The sequence below is a fragment of the Pongo abelii genome, chromosome 4, assembly GCF_028885655.2.
Source record: "Pongo abelii isolate AG06213 chromosome 4, NHGRI_mPonAbe1-v2.0_pri, whole genome shotgun sequence".
NCBI lineage: Eukaryota > Metazoa > Chordata > Mammalia > Primates > Hominidae > Pongo > Pongo abelii.
In genome coordinates this window covers 125,610,123-125,627,723 of record NC_071989.2, presented here as the reverse complement: position 1 = coordinate 125,627,723, position 17,601 = coordinate 125,610,123, and the positions used below count along the sequence as shown (strand labels likewise).

Genomic DNA, 17,601 nt, shown 5'->3' with positions numbered 1-17,601 from the left:
CCCCTGGGTTCAAGCAATTCTCCCGCCTCAGCCTCCCGAGTACCTGGGAGGCCTACCACCACACCCGGCTAATTTTTGTATTTGTAGTAGAGACAAGGTTTCACCATGTTGGTCAGGATGGTCTGGAACTCCTGACCTTAGGTGATCCACCTGCTTCGGCCTCCCAAAGTGCTGGGATTACAGGCATGAGACACCGCACCCAACCCAGCCTATTATTATTATTATTACTATATTAATAGGTTTGAAATGGTATTTTATTGTGGTTTTGATTTGTATTTACCTTATGATTAATGATTTTGAATATGTTTTCATGTGCTTGTTGGCTATTTGTATCTTTTCTAGAGAAATATCTATTCAAGTACTCTGCCAACTTTTTAATTGGGTTGTTTGTCTTTTTGTTGCTTAGTTGTAGGAATTCTTTATATATTATGGATCCTGTTCCCCCACCAAACATATGATTTGCAAATATCTTCTCCCATTCTTCCAGAGAGCCTTTCAATTTCTTGATAATGTCCTTTGATGCACTAAAGTTTTTAATATTTGTGAAGCCCATTTTTTTTTTTACTTTTTCTTTTGTTGCCAAGGTCATTAAAATTTATCCCTATAGTTTATTCTAATGATTTTATGATTTTAGGTTGAATTAAATATAGTAAATTGTTTTTAAATTAAAACATATTACATTCTATTACTAGTAAGCTTTTCACCCAGAACTATCCATGTCATAACTGTCAGCTCTCATGAGTTGGCACGGGGATCCTGTATGTCGCTGTAGCCTCCATCTTGACCTTTGATCACTTTTTCAGCTCTCTGAGAGACTCATATAGACATAGTTGATCAGCTTTTGATGAAATAAGGCTACAACAAAGAATTAGTGCTTCTGATATCAAATGTTAATGATAAGCAGACTTCAACCAAGAAGATGCATTTGAGAAAAATTTAACTAAATCTTTGATTTAAAAAACAAAAAAAGGCTATAATTCCATAATATTTATAATTCAATATATAAATTTTCAAAGTCATGCAAAACCTTAATAATTTGGTATTTCCCTTTGTTAACTAAGCCTTTAGTTACCAGTAAATGTATGCTAGAGGTCTATTTAAATAAAAATTTATTTAATGAATTTTAAAATATCTTGGTGTTAAAATAATCATCAGTACAAGCATACCTTAGACATATTTAGTTCCGGATCAGCACAATAAAACAAATATTGCAATAAAGTAAGTCACACAAATTTTTTGGTTTCCCCAGTGTATATAAAAGTCATGTTTATGCTTTACTGTATTCTGAATGTGCAAAAACATTGTCTAAAACAGCAATGTATATAGTTTAATTTAAAAATGCTTTATTGCTAAAAAAATGCTAAAATCATTTGAGCCTTCACTGAGTTGGGATGTTTTTGCTGGTGTACAGTCTTGTCTCAATGTTGATGACTACTGATCAGTTTGGTGGTTGCTGAAGGTTGAAGTGGCTGTTGCAATTTCTGAAAACAAGACAACAATGAGGTTTGCTCTATCAATTGACTTTTCCTTTCACAAAATATTTTTCTGTAAGTTGTAATACTGGTTTATGCCATTTTACCCACACAATTTCATTTTTCAAAATGGGAGTCACTCTTATCAAACTGCCACTGCTTTATCAACTAAGTTTGCATAATATTTTAAATCCTTTGTCTTTATTCCAGCAGTGTTCACAACATATCCACTGAGTGTATTCCAACTCAAGAAACCACTTTCTTTGCTCATCTCTAAGAAGCAACTCCTCATCCATTCAAGTTTTACCCTAGGATTGCAGCTATTCAGTCTCTTCTTTAGGCTCTACTTATAATTATACCTGTCTTACTATTTCCACCACATGCAGTTACTTCCTCCACCGATGTACTGAATTCCACAAATGCATCTATGAGGCTTCGAATCTACTTCTTCCAAATTTCTATTAGTGTTGATATTTTGGCCTCCTCTCATGAATCATGAATGTTCTTAGTGGTATGTAGAAGAATGAATCCTTTTGAGAAGGTTTTTTGATTTACTTTGCCTAGATCCATCAGCTATAGTCTTACAAAATATATTTCTTAAATAATAAGACTTGAAAGTGAAATTTATTCCTTGACCCAAGGGCTGCAGAATGAAAGTTGTCTTAGCAGGCATGAAAGTAATATTAACTAGCTTGTACATCTCCATCAGTCTTCTTGGGTGAGCATGTGCATTGTCAATGGGCAGTAATATTTTAAAAGAAATCTTTCTTTTCCTGAGTAGTAGGTCTCAACAGTGGGCTTAAAATATTTCAGTAAACCATGCTGTAAACAAATATGGTGTGATTCAGGCTTTATTGTTCCACTTACAGAGCACAGGCAGAGTAGATTTAGCCTAATTCTTAAGAGCCCTAACATCGTCAGAATAGTAAATGACCTTTGGCTTCAACTGAAAGTCACCAGCTGCATTTGTTCCTAACAAGAGAGTCAGTCTGTCCTTTAAAGCTTTGAAGCCAGGCATTCACTTCTGCTCTCTCACTATCAAAGTCCTAGGTGGCATCTTCTTCCAATAGAAGACTGTTTCATTTACATGGAAAATCTGTTTTTTAGTGTAGCCACCTTCATCAGTTATCTTAGCTAGATCTTCTGGATAACTTACAGCCACTGTATAAGCAGCTGCTGCTTCACTTTGCACTTTTATGTTATGGAGATGGCTTTTTTTCTTAACCCTCATGAACCAACCTGTGCTAGCTTCAAACTTTTTTCTGCAGCTTCATCACCTCTCTCAGCCTTCATAGAATTCAAGAGAATTAGGATCTTGCTCTGGATTAGGCTTTGGCTTGAAGACATTTTGTGACTGGTTTGATCTTCTATTCGGACTACTCAAATTTTGTCCCATGTCAGCAGTATGGCTGTTCTGCATTCTTATGATTAATGTTTTCACTAGAGTAGCACTTTTAACCTACTTCACAAATTTTTCCTTTGCATCACAACTTGGCTAAATGCCACAAGAAGCCCAGCTTTCAGCCTGTCCTGACTTACGACATGACTTCCCCACTAAGCTTAATCATTTTTAGCTTTTGATTAAAATTAAAGATGTGCAACTCTTTCTTTCAGTTGAAGACTTTGAGGTTGTTGTGGTGTTATTAATTGTCCAAATTTCAATATTGCTATGTTTCAGGAAATAAAGAGCCTCTCCTTCAAGGAGAAGGGGCAAGATGGGAAAACAGCAAGTCAATGGAGCAGTCAGAACACATAAAACATGTATTAAGTTTGCCGTCTTATGTGGATGCAGTTTATGGCGTACAGAAGCAATTACAACAGTAACATAAAAGATCATGGATTACAGATCACCATAACAGATATAATAATAATAATACTAATAATGTTTCAACTATTGCAGTAATTAACAAATGTGATGCAGAGGCAAAAGAGGGCCTATGCTGTTGGAAAATGGCACCAATAGACATGCTGGATACAGATTGCTACAAACCTTCAATTTGTAAAAACATAGACTCTAGAAGGTACAATCAACTGAAGCACAATAAAGTGAGATATGCCTATAAGGCTGTTAGGAATTAAAATATTTCACAAAATCAGGTACAATTGCATTAGAAAAAATATTTTAACTTATCCAACTTAAAGCAAGATATAACTATATTCTAAGTGCTATCAGTTTAATTATCAAAATGAGTAATGTGCATAAAATGAGCTATTAGAGTTTGTCTCATAATATTTCCTTGGTGATTGTATTGAAGGTCTTAAAATTACACAATGACTTTTAATTTTGAATAGCATTTGGCTTATTACTTAGCTCTTTATAAGCATTTGGAGGATAAGACCATCAAGAGCATATGTTTTTATACCCGAATTTCACAGTATAATTCCTTTCACACACTAGGCATTCAAGAAGCATTTGTTGAACAAAATATATTGCCATAGTATAGTTGGCAGTTAATAAATATTTGATGAATGAATTAAAAATCATATTAAAACAAAGGATACATTGTAGGAAACAGAAGTAACAACCAATTAAATAGCTCAGGAAAAGAGGATAAAATGACACTAATTTCATTGAGATTTTAATATATGTTAGTGGTCTGTGCATTAATGTAAAGTTATTTTCTATATATTACATAGAGAAATGAAAATAATTTTTTCAGAATAATAATAAGGTAACCACAAAAAAAGTGATGCAACTTAGGTAAAACTCATCAAAGACATGTACTAACTTTTTTACGTGGTATCTTGTATTTACTGTATAGTTTGCTTAAACTCCTAAGATAGAATGGCAATCTGGGTGAGGAAAATATAAAAGCGTTGCAGAACTGTCATTATAACTTCTACCTCAGAGAATGAGCTTTGGAATCATACAGAGTTAGTCCAATGAAAGTGAAACAGGAAAAGTTCAAAGGTCAAAGACTGGAACTGATGGTGAGTCTTAAAAGATACTGCCTCTTTCCTCTACAGGATTATTTTTTGAAAGTGTATTTTACCTATACTATGAAGATTTATACTTATTTCATAATTCCCCACGATAGCACTATCTTTTGTCAGATAAACAAGTAAATCTGTGACTGGAATTAGAATAAAAATGAGACAATGGACAAAATATTTTAGTTTAACCAGTTATTTCAACAAAACATCAATCCCTTCAATGTAGTAAATGGTTTCACTTAATTCTATTATTATCTTTTTAATAAAAGGTTAATCTTTTTTTTTATTTAACAGATATTATGGGATGTATGTTCTTGAGCTTATATAGAAAACCCTGGGACAAGAAAGTAGTCCACTACTTTGGCACGTAAGGGAAAGAGAAAAAACATCTCTTCGAGTTGATTTTATTTTTCTGTAAGACAGAATCTCTTACCATATTAAGTCTATCAACCTTATCCCTTCTTTAAGAAATAAGTATCTTTTAAAAATGACAAAAGCTGTCTCTTCAACACCTTTAAAAGGCTTAACTATGTTTGAAGCAGTGTCCCCAGTTACTACTATGAAAATGGAGAGGAAGTTTCAGATTGTAATGGCAATTTTTATTGAACTACATCCTTCCTGAACTGGTAAAATACATTAAAAAATGAAAATAATGAATAACAGTGCCAGTTATTCAACACTTTAGAGACGTATTTTTAAAATATCCATAAAAGTCTATACGGTTCAGAAACTATTCTCATTTTAACAATATTATGCCTCTGTAGACCTCATAATAGAAATAAATATTTGCAATGAAAGCTCACTTTGTATAGTATGGAACAATTCGATTTTTAAAATATTGTTTGTTAATGTCACTTTTGCCTTGCCCCAGTGAGTGACTGGGATTACATTGTATATACAGTACATACTTGAATAATGAAATTTCCCATCAGTTTTCTTTAAAATCTTGGCATGAACTGCAAATACAAAATAATTGTGTGCATGGCAAGTGATCTTTAAAATCATTTTCCAAGACCGTTCTGCTTTCAGCAGAGCCTTTTCACTTTCGATTAATACTCTTTCCTGCTTTCTGGTTCAGAACATTGCTTCCTAGAGTTACAAATTCAGTTTATGGAGTGCCTTTGACCTGCACTCCACTGGGTAAAAATAAGTGTTAATCCAATGAAATCTGAGTTTCTGTTTCTTCAGCATCTTCACGTTATCATGGACAATGCAGGGGTGCTGTAAAGTTACATTTGTGTGTGCATGCACAAAGTGCCAATAAAGAGAGTTAAAATAACATTTTATAAATCTTATTGTGTTTCCTGTAATCCAGCCCATAGGATACTTTGGGATGAAATCCACATAATGACGAGAGCTCAAGGGTTCACCCCAAGTTCTTCATAAAATAAAACTAACAGCAAATTCATTCTAACGGCCTGTAGATTTATGTTCATTTATATAACCCTTTATGGTTATTACTTAGATTTTAATAACATCAAAAACAGTCTTTATCTCTTCTCCTTCACTCTCCTTAATATTTCCTTGCCATATTCTATACTGGTGTTAAAAGAAACAATTAGAGACCAAAGTTTCCAGTTTATGAGTGATAGTCATCGATACTGAAAAACACACCACTTTCATAGTCACAGAACACATGTGACAAAATGAGACGTTAGAAAATGGAATCAAGTTTTTTATTTCTTCAAACCCACTACTTGTATTCAGTTCTGTGACTCCTTCCTCATACATATGCCATGACTCCCTGCCCAGCCACCCATGCACAACCCTGTACACTGTACCCATGGCACAACCCTGTACACTGTACAAAATTATTTATCAGAGCTGAGTTAAGAAAAGCAATTGGAAAAACAGGAGTGGATGAGCTGTGGGAAATACTGTAGGATAGTTTTCAAAACTTAAAATGCATGGTATGAATTTAAATTGTTCAGAAATATAAAATAATGTTATATTTTTCCTATCTCTGATAAGCCATAAATAGAGCAATATTTTTCAATACCTTGAAGGTTCTCAACACCCATGTTAAAAGTGGAAGAGCTATCAAAAATTAATGGTGACAATAAAACTTATTGATAAGAACATGGACTTGAGTCCTGGGTTTTTATGTTGATTTCTCAAGTGACTGGCTCCATGTCCTGGGAGAAGTGTCTCAAAAAATTTCCAAGTTATAATTACCCCCCTTACCTCCAATATGCAGAAACTGAAACAGAAAGTTTAAGCCCAAGTTAGCATGAGACACAGCCAAGAATTGAATTTGGGTATATCTGAATACAAAATTCATGCTGTTTTAAATTATTGTGCCATGACTATCTCTCCAATATTTTACAAAATATTCTTCCCACATATAAAGTCCTTAGTTTAGAGTCTCATGCATGTCAAATGCTCAGTAAATGTTGTCTATTAAGGCTATGTCCAATGAAATTGGTTGGGCAAGGCAGTTTGGTTTGAGATGTGGAATAGCAGGAGATGGGGAGAAGGAAAGGTTGGCATTGGTTAATGTGAACAGACTTCCTTGTGCAAAATTCAAAAGATTAATTAGCCTGATGTAATGATTTTTGAAAACTCTTGGCCAAGCTGCCATAAATATGTCCAAGTATGTAGCTTCTCTGTATGTTTACGTAATTTCACCCGAAAGATGAGCAATTATTATTCATGTACATAGACTGTATTTAAGTGCAAATGAGGTTTCCATGATTTAGCAAGTGTCCAAGGTAATCATTGTTTTGGTGAATACAGGCCTGGGAGGCAGAGTCTTGGCAGCTGCAGCTGAAGTGAAGGAGAAAATTTCAATCTCTCACAGCAGACTTGTCCCAGCAGGGGCTGGGCCCACGACAATAAAAAGAAATGCACAACATACTTTATGGACAAGGATTCAAATCACATTATGTTAAATTAGAGACTTCATGTAAAAAAGCAGTTTTCTCTTGAGAAGGAGAAGAGCTTTATATGAAGCTGCAACCTATTTATTTCTTCAGCACTCTTGCTTGTTATACAGAATTTTGTTGACATCCCTAACTTCATTTATGGTGTGTCTGCTATGAACTTATAAAATCTTATACTTTCAAACTTTCTTATTTTATTTTGTTTCTGTTTTGCAGTTCTTTAGAATGCATCAATCACTTTAACATTGTTCTTAGAAGAATAACAAATCATGATGAGAATATCGCAATATTTTTAGAAGCGCAATTTATAATTTATTTTACAATGAATGATTATGTGTGATATGACCTAGTTAAATGAACAAGAATAGAGTCATTCAAAAGACCAATAAGTAATTTTACATAACTAAATCACTTAAAGATTATTTATGTTGCCTTGGTTTCCTCCAAGTAGAAAATTACCCAATTCATAGTTATTCCCATTACCTCCACTGTTAACATTATGAAAACTCATACATAATTTTTATAACCTGGAAAAGAATATCAAACCTATAATATTTCTACCTTTTTAAAACTATATTCTCAAATACATGCTGTTGACTAATTTCTTAGCCTTTCTGATTAAATGGCTTCTTACAAAGTTGAAGATGGTATAAAATTAGTGTAAGATAAAAAGCTTTCACTATCTTCACACAAAGGGCTCAAATAAAATCATAAACTAATCATAAAAGTAATTATATATCAAGATGATTAACTTGTGATATATAGATCTAAAGTTATGGGTGTTTCTAGAAAATTGAATGAGTACGTCAACTACAGCAGGAAAAAACAATGTACTAGATTGCACCACCTTTATTTATAATAGTTTGTGATAAGACTCCTTCTAGAAACCTATGTAAAATGTAAACAAATGTTGACATTTGGAAAATGTTTGTATTTTATTTCAATTGCAGTTTGTCATCTCTAGTTCAACAGGTGTGGGAAATCTCTCAAGACATTGTTTTTGAATGCACTAGTATAAAAATTAATTTGTAAGGGAAATACTCGACATAGTGAATAAGGTAGCATTTATGCAAAATTCAAAAAGCTAAATTGTGTCTACTGTAGTCTTTTATAAATATTTATAATACTACTTACAGAAATTTGTCCTAGTTTGCTAGAAAATGGGCTAACCAAATCTCAGAAAAAGAGAAAATTCAGTAGGCAGAATCTTATTGCATCTATAAACTAAGACTCAGATAATATTCAAATGGCTTACCTTAAGCATCCTTAAATACATTATCCAAGAGTATTAACTGAAAAGAAAAAAAAAGAATGCATAAAAGTAGATATAAACACTCACTCCAAATATTTTAGAATACTAAGCTAGTCATTTCAATAATCCTTGACCAAGGTACAGCCATTAAATACCATGTTATCTACTTGCTCTAATTTATGTTATATGATATTAGAAGTGGAACCAGAATACTTCTTCCTCCAATTAACCAGTTAATTGTTTAGATTCATGCAACTATTTAAAGAAATTGGTAATTTTTAAAATATGACATATATCCCTTGTGCTTTGAAGAACATCATTAAGTAAAAAGACCACCCATAGAATGGGAGAAGACATTTATAAATCATATATTTGGTAAGGGATTTGTATCTAGAATACATAAAGAATGCTTACAACTAAATTACAAAAAGGCACATCATACAATTTAAAAATGGAAAGGATTTGAATAGCTGTTTCTCCAAAGAAAGTTTTATTTTTTACTCTCTAAATATTCTAAGAAAATAATGAATTGTACACTTTAAACAGGTGAGTTTTATGGTACATAAATTAAGCCCCAATATAGCTATGAAAAGTGTGTTATTTTCTTTTGGCATGCGTATGATCTTTACTTTACAGTCTTTGATTATTCGTTTTTGTTGTTTAGTGCTTTTGATTTTTTAATATGGTTTTATTTTTGTATGAAAATAAGTCATTCCAAACCTGCTGTTGGATGAAAGTCATTTGCAGTTAGTACAACCTACCAGAATCATATCTACAGAAAAAAACTATAAGGAATAACAGGTTTGTAATTCCATATTGCCCTAGGAAATAACAGTTTTCCAGATTCATGTTAGACTTGTGATCAATCTTTTGTACATGCCACATCTAAAGATCTTTAAATGTGTGTGATTTAGGAAAAATAAATGTTAAACTAAAATTCTAGACTTCAGATATTCAAAAAGAATAGCTATTATAGGCTTGAAATCTTGCTAAGCTTATAGTTTAAAAAGCTAGTGAAAATAAGAAGGGGACCCTTGAATATCTGAACAACCTTTTGATAAAATTCATCTATTGAAGTCACAGAAAGAGAAAATAAACGGAAACTAATAAATGGGTACAAGTCAAAACACAGAAATATATTTTAGGTATTTTTCTTAGAAGAGAAAGAATGGAGTTAAAAAAGGGAAGAATTAGAACTAAAGAAAAAAAGCCATTGGATGATGGATTTTCCTACCTGCCAAATGATAAAAGTAATTTGAGATGATTTTTCCATACTAAATGAGAAACTACTAGAAAAAAAGACACTATGTTACCAGCAGTTGTGATATGTGTATTCTAGTCTGGGATATGTAATAGAGCAGGCAGGTTAAAAACAGCCTCGGAAATTAGGCCATCTATGTTGAATCCTACCTCCCTTACTAACAGTAACTTGGGGAAGTTATTTAGCCTCCCTTTTCCTTGGTTTCCACAGGTAACTATCATGGAGTAGTGTCTTTAAGTGTTATTAAGATACGATATGATTAGTCCACTCGATGTGACTCTATTACTAACTAGCACTATAACAATGAGAAAATAAGCACAGTAATGTATACGATTTCTAGTTCTCAAATTTTATGCCATCATCAATTTTTGAGGGGCTTTTTGCTTTTCATTTTGTTTTTAATTTAGCATCTAGGTATAACTGTTCGATCTATAGACTTGCCTGCAAAAGATCACGATTCAGACCTCTGAATTCTATTCTCACAACTGCAATGATCAGAGGAATCCCTGATAGATGCCCACTAAGAAAAATGTCTGGGAAAAACATCCAGACCTGTCTATGATGACTTTTTTAAGGTGTCAAATTGGCAACATAAAATATGAGGGCAGAAGGAACTACAGCAGCCATTTTGTACCATACATACATCTTCTTCCAGTCTTTCAATCAAATGCTAACTTAGGTGCTGGCTGTAAAGGTATTTTGCTGATGTAATTAAAATTGTAATCAAATAAAGTACAGGGTCTATCCTCATGAGCCTGACCTAATCAGTGGAAGCCTTTTTAAAAAGACTTAGGCATTGTCCTTAGCCATGCTCTGATATTTTTGGTCTACAGTTTGTTTTTCCTTTATGGAACCTTCCCTTCCTCATTACCTGTGACAACAGCTTCATCATGAAGCTTCAGAGTTTCAGTCTGCTTGTGATCTTCACTTCCTGACTTCTTGCCCTGTGGATTCAAATTACTTCTCCACAATTATGTAAACCAATTCCTTGTGATCGCTCAGGTAACAGATAGATAAATAGACTGATTGATTGATGGATTGATAAGTATATTTGTATCTTTATTAGTATATCAATATATCTATATTGGCTGCTTTTTCCCTCAACAAAACATTTCTAAGAGGTCTGGAAAATGATTCTTTTCCTCTTTTCCGTCCAGTTGCCTAATTAAACTGTTGATGGCACGCATTTTCTTCCTAGCAGTACAAATACCCAGGCTTAGCTTGTTGTAGCAGCCCAGCTAATGCAACTCTAATGGAGAAAATAAGTACAAAAAGATGGCCTAATAAAAGAACATACACTAACACACACAATCCAAGAGACACAAATCCAAGTTTCCTCATTAACCTAAATTTTCACTCTTAGATACATATCCTTGGCCTTTACTCATAATATCACTGTACTTGGGGGCAAGTATGGGCAGTGGAAAGATGAGGCCTTATATTTTCCATATAATTTGGAGCATGCTATTAACACTAAAGAAGGATCTACTGCTTAGAATACTCATGTTGTATCAGGAATAGAGAAGGACTAGAAATAATACAAGTAACATCTCCTTGGAATGACTAAAATTTCTAAAAATTTCAATATTATTTCAACTTCTCTTCAGCATTTATTTGCATTTAAGTTTTCTAGTCTACTACTAGTACGGATAAATAGTGTAAAAGGAAAAGGTTAAAACCAAAAGGGTTACATGTCTTTATATAAAGGAGAATTTCTAATGGTTACAATCCCTGTACTAAATGGGGGCTCTGTTAGCTTCCGTGTGTATAGTTACTATCTTTTCTTGGCCATAGGTTACCTGGGAGCCATAGCTACATAATGGAGTTGCCTGGTCACCAGGGGCAACTAAAAAGAAAATGGGATTGATGTGTTTAGAACCATAATAGTGCAACATCATTTCTAAAATAATGACCCATTCAGGGTCAGTTTATCATCTTTCTCCATTATATGTATTATACCAAATTTCTATGGATTTGTAAATTCAAGTTGATTATAGCAGTTAAACTCAATGGAGCCAGGCTCTATTTTGGGTTGCTGGAGTTAAGTCATAGTGATCCATTTAAAGTACTCTGACGTATAATTAAGTGGCTAAATTTACATACTCAAATTGTAATAAAAGTAGCCATAGGATATTCTCTTTCGCACATTTAATTCATTATATTAACCATATTTGGAGCACATAGAAGAGTTTTCAGTAGGGAATGTTCTGAAAAATGTGTGACTCTAAAGCTCTAATAAATTACCTATGGAAAAAATGTTCTTTTTTGTAATCAATTAAAACAAAATGTACTGAATCCTCACCTAGAAAAGCATTATGCAATCTACAACTTATAGGAGTAGGATAATGTTCAGAAAAGAGCTACAAAGATGATTAACATGTTGGACTATAAGAGCAATTTTAGAGGCTAAAGGGACAGAGATTGTTTAGCCTGGAGGAGGATGGCTTATTGATGGTCTTCAACCTGCTGTTTTCCATCTTTTCTGAAGACAAGACAAAAGGAAATAGACTTACATTTAGTAACTTAGATTAATAACAAATAAAACTGTCTTGGTAGTGAACATTGTTAATCACTGAAATGATTCAGGCTATAGGCTCTTCTTCTCTAAAGACTATAAAAAATAAATGGTTTGGGTCAAACTAGAGACAAGGTAATGAAAGGTGAACTCTTATGGCTCCTTTTAAGGTTCATTAATAGAAAACAACCACTTAAACAAATTTTGAAGATATCTATATATTTCTTCAAAATAACTTTTGCAAACTGAACCTCATGACAACAGTTGACTGACGAGTATTTCAAGGCTACAAAGGGATATTTTTTGTTCAACTCATTTAATGAATGAAGCTCAAATTTATGAACTCGTGATTTGCTATAGATAAAATTTTGGGAAGCTCTTTAAAAGTACTCCAAATTAAAAGGTGTATATAATATAGATACATATATACAGATGTGTGTAGATACATATATACATAGGTGTATATAATATAGATACATATATAAATATATACAAAGGTGTATATAATATAGATACATATATACATATGTATATACAGATATACATACATGTATACATATATACATATGTATCTATATATGTATATATGTATCTATACATATAATATAGATACATATGTATCTATATTATATACACACATACATATTGAACTAGCCTTCAAAGAGAATAAAATACCTAGGAATCCAACTTACAAGGGATGTGAAGGACCTCTTCAAGGAGAACTACAAACCACTGCTCAAGGAAATAAAAGAGGACACAAACAAATGGAAGAACATTCCATGTTCATGGATAGGAACAATCAATATCGTGAAACTGGCCATACTGTGCAAGGTAATTTATAGATTCAATGCCATCCCCATCAAACTACCAATGACTTTCTTCACAGAATTGGAAAAAACTACTTTAAAGTTCATATGGAACTAAAAAAGAGCCCACTTAGCCAAGTCAATCCTAAGCCAAAAGAACAAAGCTGGAGGCATCACACTACCTGACTTCAAACTATACTACAAGGCTACAGTGACCAAAACAGCATGGTACTGGTACCAAAACAGCATGGTACTGGTGCCAAAACAGAGATATGGATCAATGGAACAGAACAGAGCCCTCAGAAATAATGCCGCATATCTACAACCATCTGATCTTTGACAAACCTGACAAAAAGAAGAAATGGGGAAAGGATTCCCTATTTAATCAATGGTGCTGGGAAAACTGGCTAGCCATATGTAGAAAGCTGAAACTGGATCCCTTCCTTACACCTTATACAAAAATTAATTCAAGATGGATTAAAGACTTAAACGTTAGACCTAAAACCATAAAAACCCTAGAAGAAAACCTAGGCATTACCATTCAGGACATAGGCATGGGCAAGGACTTCATGTCTAAAACACCAACAGCAATGGCAACAAAAGCCAAAATTGACAAATGGGATCTAATTAAACTAAAGAGCTTCTGCACAGCAAAAGAAACTACCATCAGAGTGAACAGGCAACCTACAGATTGGGAGAAAATTTTTGCAACCTACTCATCTGACAAAGGGCTAATATCCAGAATCTATAATGAACTCAAACAAATTTACAAGAAAAAAACAAACAATCCCATCAAAAAGTGGGCGAAGGATATGAACAGACACTTCTCAAAAGAAGACATTTATACAGCCAACAGACACATGAAAAAATGCTCACCATCACTGGCCATCAGAGAAATGCAAATCAAAACCACAATGAGATACCATCTCACACCAGTTAGAATGGCAATCATTAAAAAGTCAGGAAACAACAGGTGCTGGAGAGGATGTGGAGAAATAGGAACACTTTTACACTGTTGGTGGGACTGTAAACTAGTTCAACCCTTGTGGAAGTCAGTGTGGCGATTCCTCAGGGATCTAGAACTAGAAATACCATTTGACCCAGCCATCCCATTACTGGGTATATACCCAAAGGACTATAAATCATGCTGCTATAATAACACATGCACACGTATGTTTATTGTGGCACTATTCACAGTAGCAAAGACTTGGAACCAACCCAAATGTCCAACGATGATAGACTGGATTAAGAAAATGTGGCACATATACACCATGGAATACTATGCAGCCATAAAAAATGATGAGTTCATGTCCTTTGTAGGGACATGGATGAAATTGGAAATCATCATTCTCAGTAAACTATTGCAAGGAGAAAAAACCAAACACCGCATGTTCTCACTCATAGATGGGAATTGAACAATGAGAACACATGGACACAGGAAGGGGAACATCACACTCTGGGGACTGTTGTGGGGTGGGGGGAGGGGGGAGGGATAGCATTAGGAGATATACCTAATGCTAAATGGCGAGTTGATGGGTGCAGCACACCAGCATGGCACATGTATACATATGTAACTAACCTGCACATTGTGCACATGTACCCTAAAACTTAAAGTATATTAATAATAAAAAAAAAAATTTAAGTGACAAAAGGTTAAAAATCAGAACAAATAAATAACTCAAATAACTTAATAGCAAAATAATTATAATAATCATCTGATTTTAAAATGGGCCAAAATCTGAATAGACATTTCTTAAAAGAAGACATACAAATGGCCAATAGTTATATGAAAATGCTCAACAACACTAATCATTACAGAAATGCAAACAAAGTGAGATATCATACCACCCATTAAAATGACTTCTACCAAAAAGATAAATAATGAATGCTGGCGAGAAAGTGGAGAAAGGGGAACATGTGGACACTGTTGGTGGGATTGTAAATTAGTATAGGTACTATGGAAAACAGTATGCAGATTTCTCAAAATCTAAAAACAGAACTGCTGTTCAATCAAGCAATCTCATTGCTGAGTATATATCCAAAAGAAAGGAAATTGGTATATCAAAGAGATATTTGCACTCCCATGTTTACTGCTGCACTATTCACAATAGCTAAGATATGGAATCAACCAAACTTCCATGAACCCAGATGAACAGATAAATTGTGGCACATATACACAATGGGACGTTATTCGGACATAAAAAAAATACTGGAACTCTGTCTGCTACAGCAATATGGATGGAACTAGAGGACATTAGGTTAAGTGAGATAAATCAGGCACATTAAGACAAATATTGCAAATTCTTGCTCATATGCGGGAGCTCAAAATATTGATCTCATGAAGGTAGAGAGTAGAATGATGGTTATCAGAGGGTGGGAAGGGTACTGGGGGAGAAGGGGATAAATAGAAGTTGGTTAATGGATATGCACAATTAGAAGGAATATGAACTAATATTCTACAGCAGAATAGGACATCTATAGTTAGCAATAGTGTATTGTATATTTCAAAATAACTACAGTGGATTTGGAATGTTACCAACACCAGAAAAAACGTAAATGTTTGAGGTGATGAATATCCCAATTACCCTGATTTGATCATCATGCATTATATGATTATCAAAATATCACATGTATTCCATAAAAATGTACAACTGTTATATATGCCTAAAAATTTAATATACATATGTAAATAAAAGGTATATCTAAGCATGCTTCTTATGAAAAAAATAATGATCAAGAGTTTTTTAAACATAAAAGGGCAATGGTAGACTAGGCAGAGAAAACCACAAGTGCATGGAGGAACTGGAGAGTATGCATGCCAAAATACATGAACAGTTCAGTGTACCTAAAGTGATCAAACAGGAGCAGTAGAATATCTGTTAGAGCCAGATTGTAAAGATGTTAGTTAAGGTATCTGGACTCCAAGCTGTTCACTGAAAATGCATGTGCAAAATAGTGTCCTTGGCCTCAGTCCAAGAGTTCTCATTTATGAGGTTATTTTGCTACAAGCTTTCTAAGGATCAGTTTGAGAACCAGAGTACAAGGCAAGGACACTAATGAAGTACACTGTGTGTCTTTGTGTCCTGAGCAACTGAACGAACCCACACAAAATTTTTGTGAGAAAAGCCAATTGCAGCACTTCTGTTTATTCATAAATGGCTTTTCAAAGTGTTCAAGAAGATAATAATGTCAACTGTCCAGCTATATTGGAGAAGAAAACAGTCAAATCTACAAAAATCTCCCAAGTCTACATTCATTGCACAGTGCTTTGGAAATGGCTAGATATTTTTTTCAATCCCTAAGAAACAGAAGATGTATTGGGGCAGATAAGTAAGGTTGATTAATTTACATGCACAGCTGCCTTCCAGGCGACTGTCATCCACTTGACAGGATGGAGCAGCCTGAAATTCCAAATATGAATATTTCATAACAAAACCGTGAGTCTTACCAATAAAAGGGATAGGGAGTTGGCAAGGAGGGCAGTGAGACATGTTTATAGTCATGCTGCCACTGGATAAATATCCCTAAGCCTAAAGCTAGCTTTAAATGACAAAACACTTCAGAAGAAATACATAAGATACAAGGCTTTCAACATGTCAAACATATTTAAGTCCTTAATTTTCAAATAATCACTATTTCTTTAACTTTTAAAAAGTAATGTGGAAAACTAATAGAGATTATGTGAATGATCTTCTATTGCTAATGTGATAAAATAAAGGCTGCAAATTTTAGGAGTAAATTCAATTTTATGGATTTGGGAAACAATGACCTTCAGGATTAGAGATCATTAACCTGCTTTATTTGTGTGGAGAACATGTACTAATAAAAGACTAGGAATAGATAATTATAGGGATATGCTTGAGGGTAGAAATAAAAAGTATTTGGCCTCTAGGATAAACTTTCAGTTATCTGCCTTATGAAGTAAATGTGATGATTCTTTTTGGAACCATACCTAATTGATATAAATAGTATCACAAAAATAAAAATCTTTTTGAATCTTCTGCTGGTATGGAGGAATAAAAAGCAAAACTCTTACAAATCAGCAAACTTACAGAGGGAGTAGACTATTTCAGGCATGTCCTTTGTATCTGAGAGTCAGGATTCCTGAACTGAATTGAAGAATAAAGTACTTTCAGAATTTTTACCTTTTCATTGCAATTTTATTTGTTTTTCAAAGAATTATAAATTCCTAGAGTATCTTGAATTCATTTGTATGTGTAAATAAAAAGTCATCAATTATCTAATTTCAGTATTATGTACTAAAATATAATCTAGTATTCTAGCATTTATTTTCAGAAAAATATGAAAACAATAGAAAAGGGAAAATTCTCAGATATTATAGAAGAGAAAATATATGATTGTAATGATAATATTTTTACATATAAACATATAAAAACACATTTTGTTTTTAGTGTGATTATTGGCACAACAAATCCAGACCATTCATATAAAATGCATGCACATATATACACATATATA

The 17,601-nt window shown here is 33.5% G+C and overlaps 1 long non-coding RNA gene across 1 annotated transcript in view; it reads right to left on the bottom strand.

Moving 5' to 3' along the window:
* Positions 1 to 1,322: 1,322 nt before the first annotated feature.
* LOC103890704 (uncharacterized) overlaps positions 1,323 to 17,601 on the bottom strand; it is a 70,052-nt gene continuing 53,773 nt past the window's right edge. Inside the window, exons 3-4 of the long non-coding RNA XR_008525457.1 lie at positions 8,544 to 8,580; positions 1,323 to 1,481 (exon numbers count right to left, since the gene is read on the bottom strand). This is a non-coding gene — a long non-coding RNA (uncharacterized LOC103890704). The remainder of the gene's footprint in view (positions 1,482 to 8,543; positions 8,581 to 17,601) is intronic.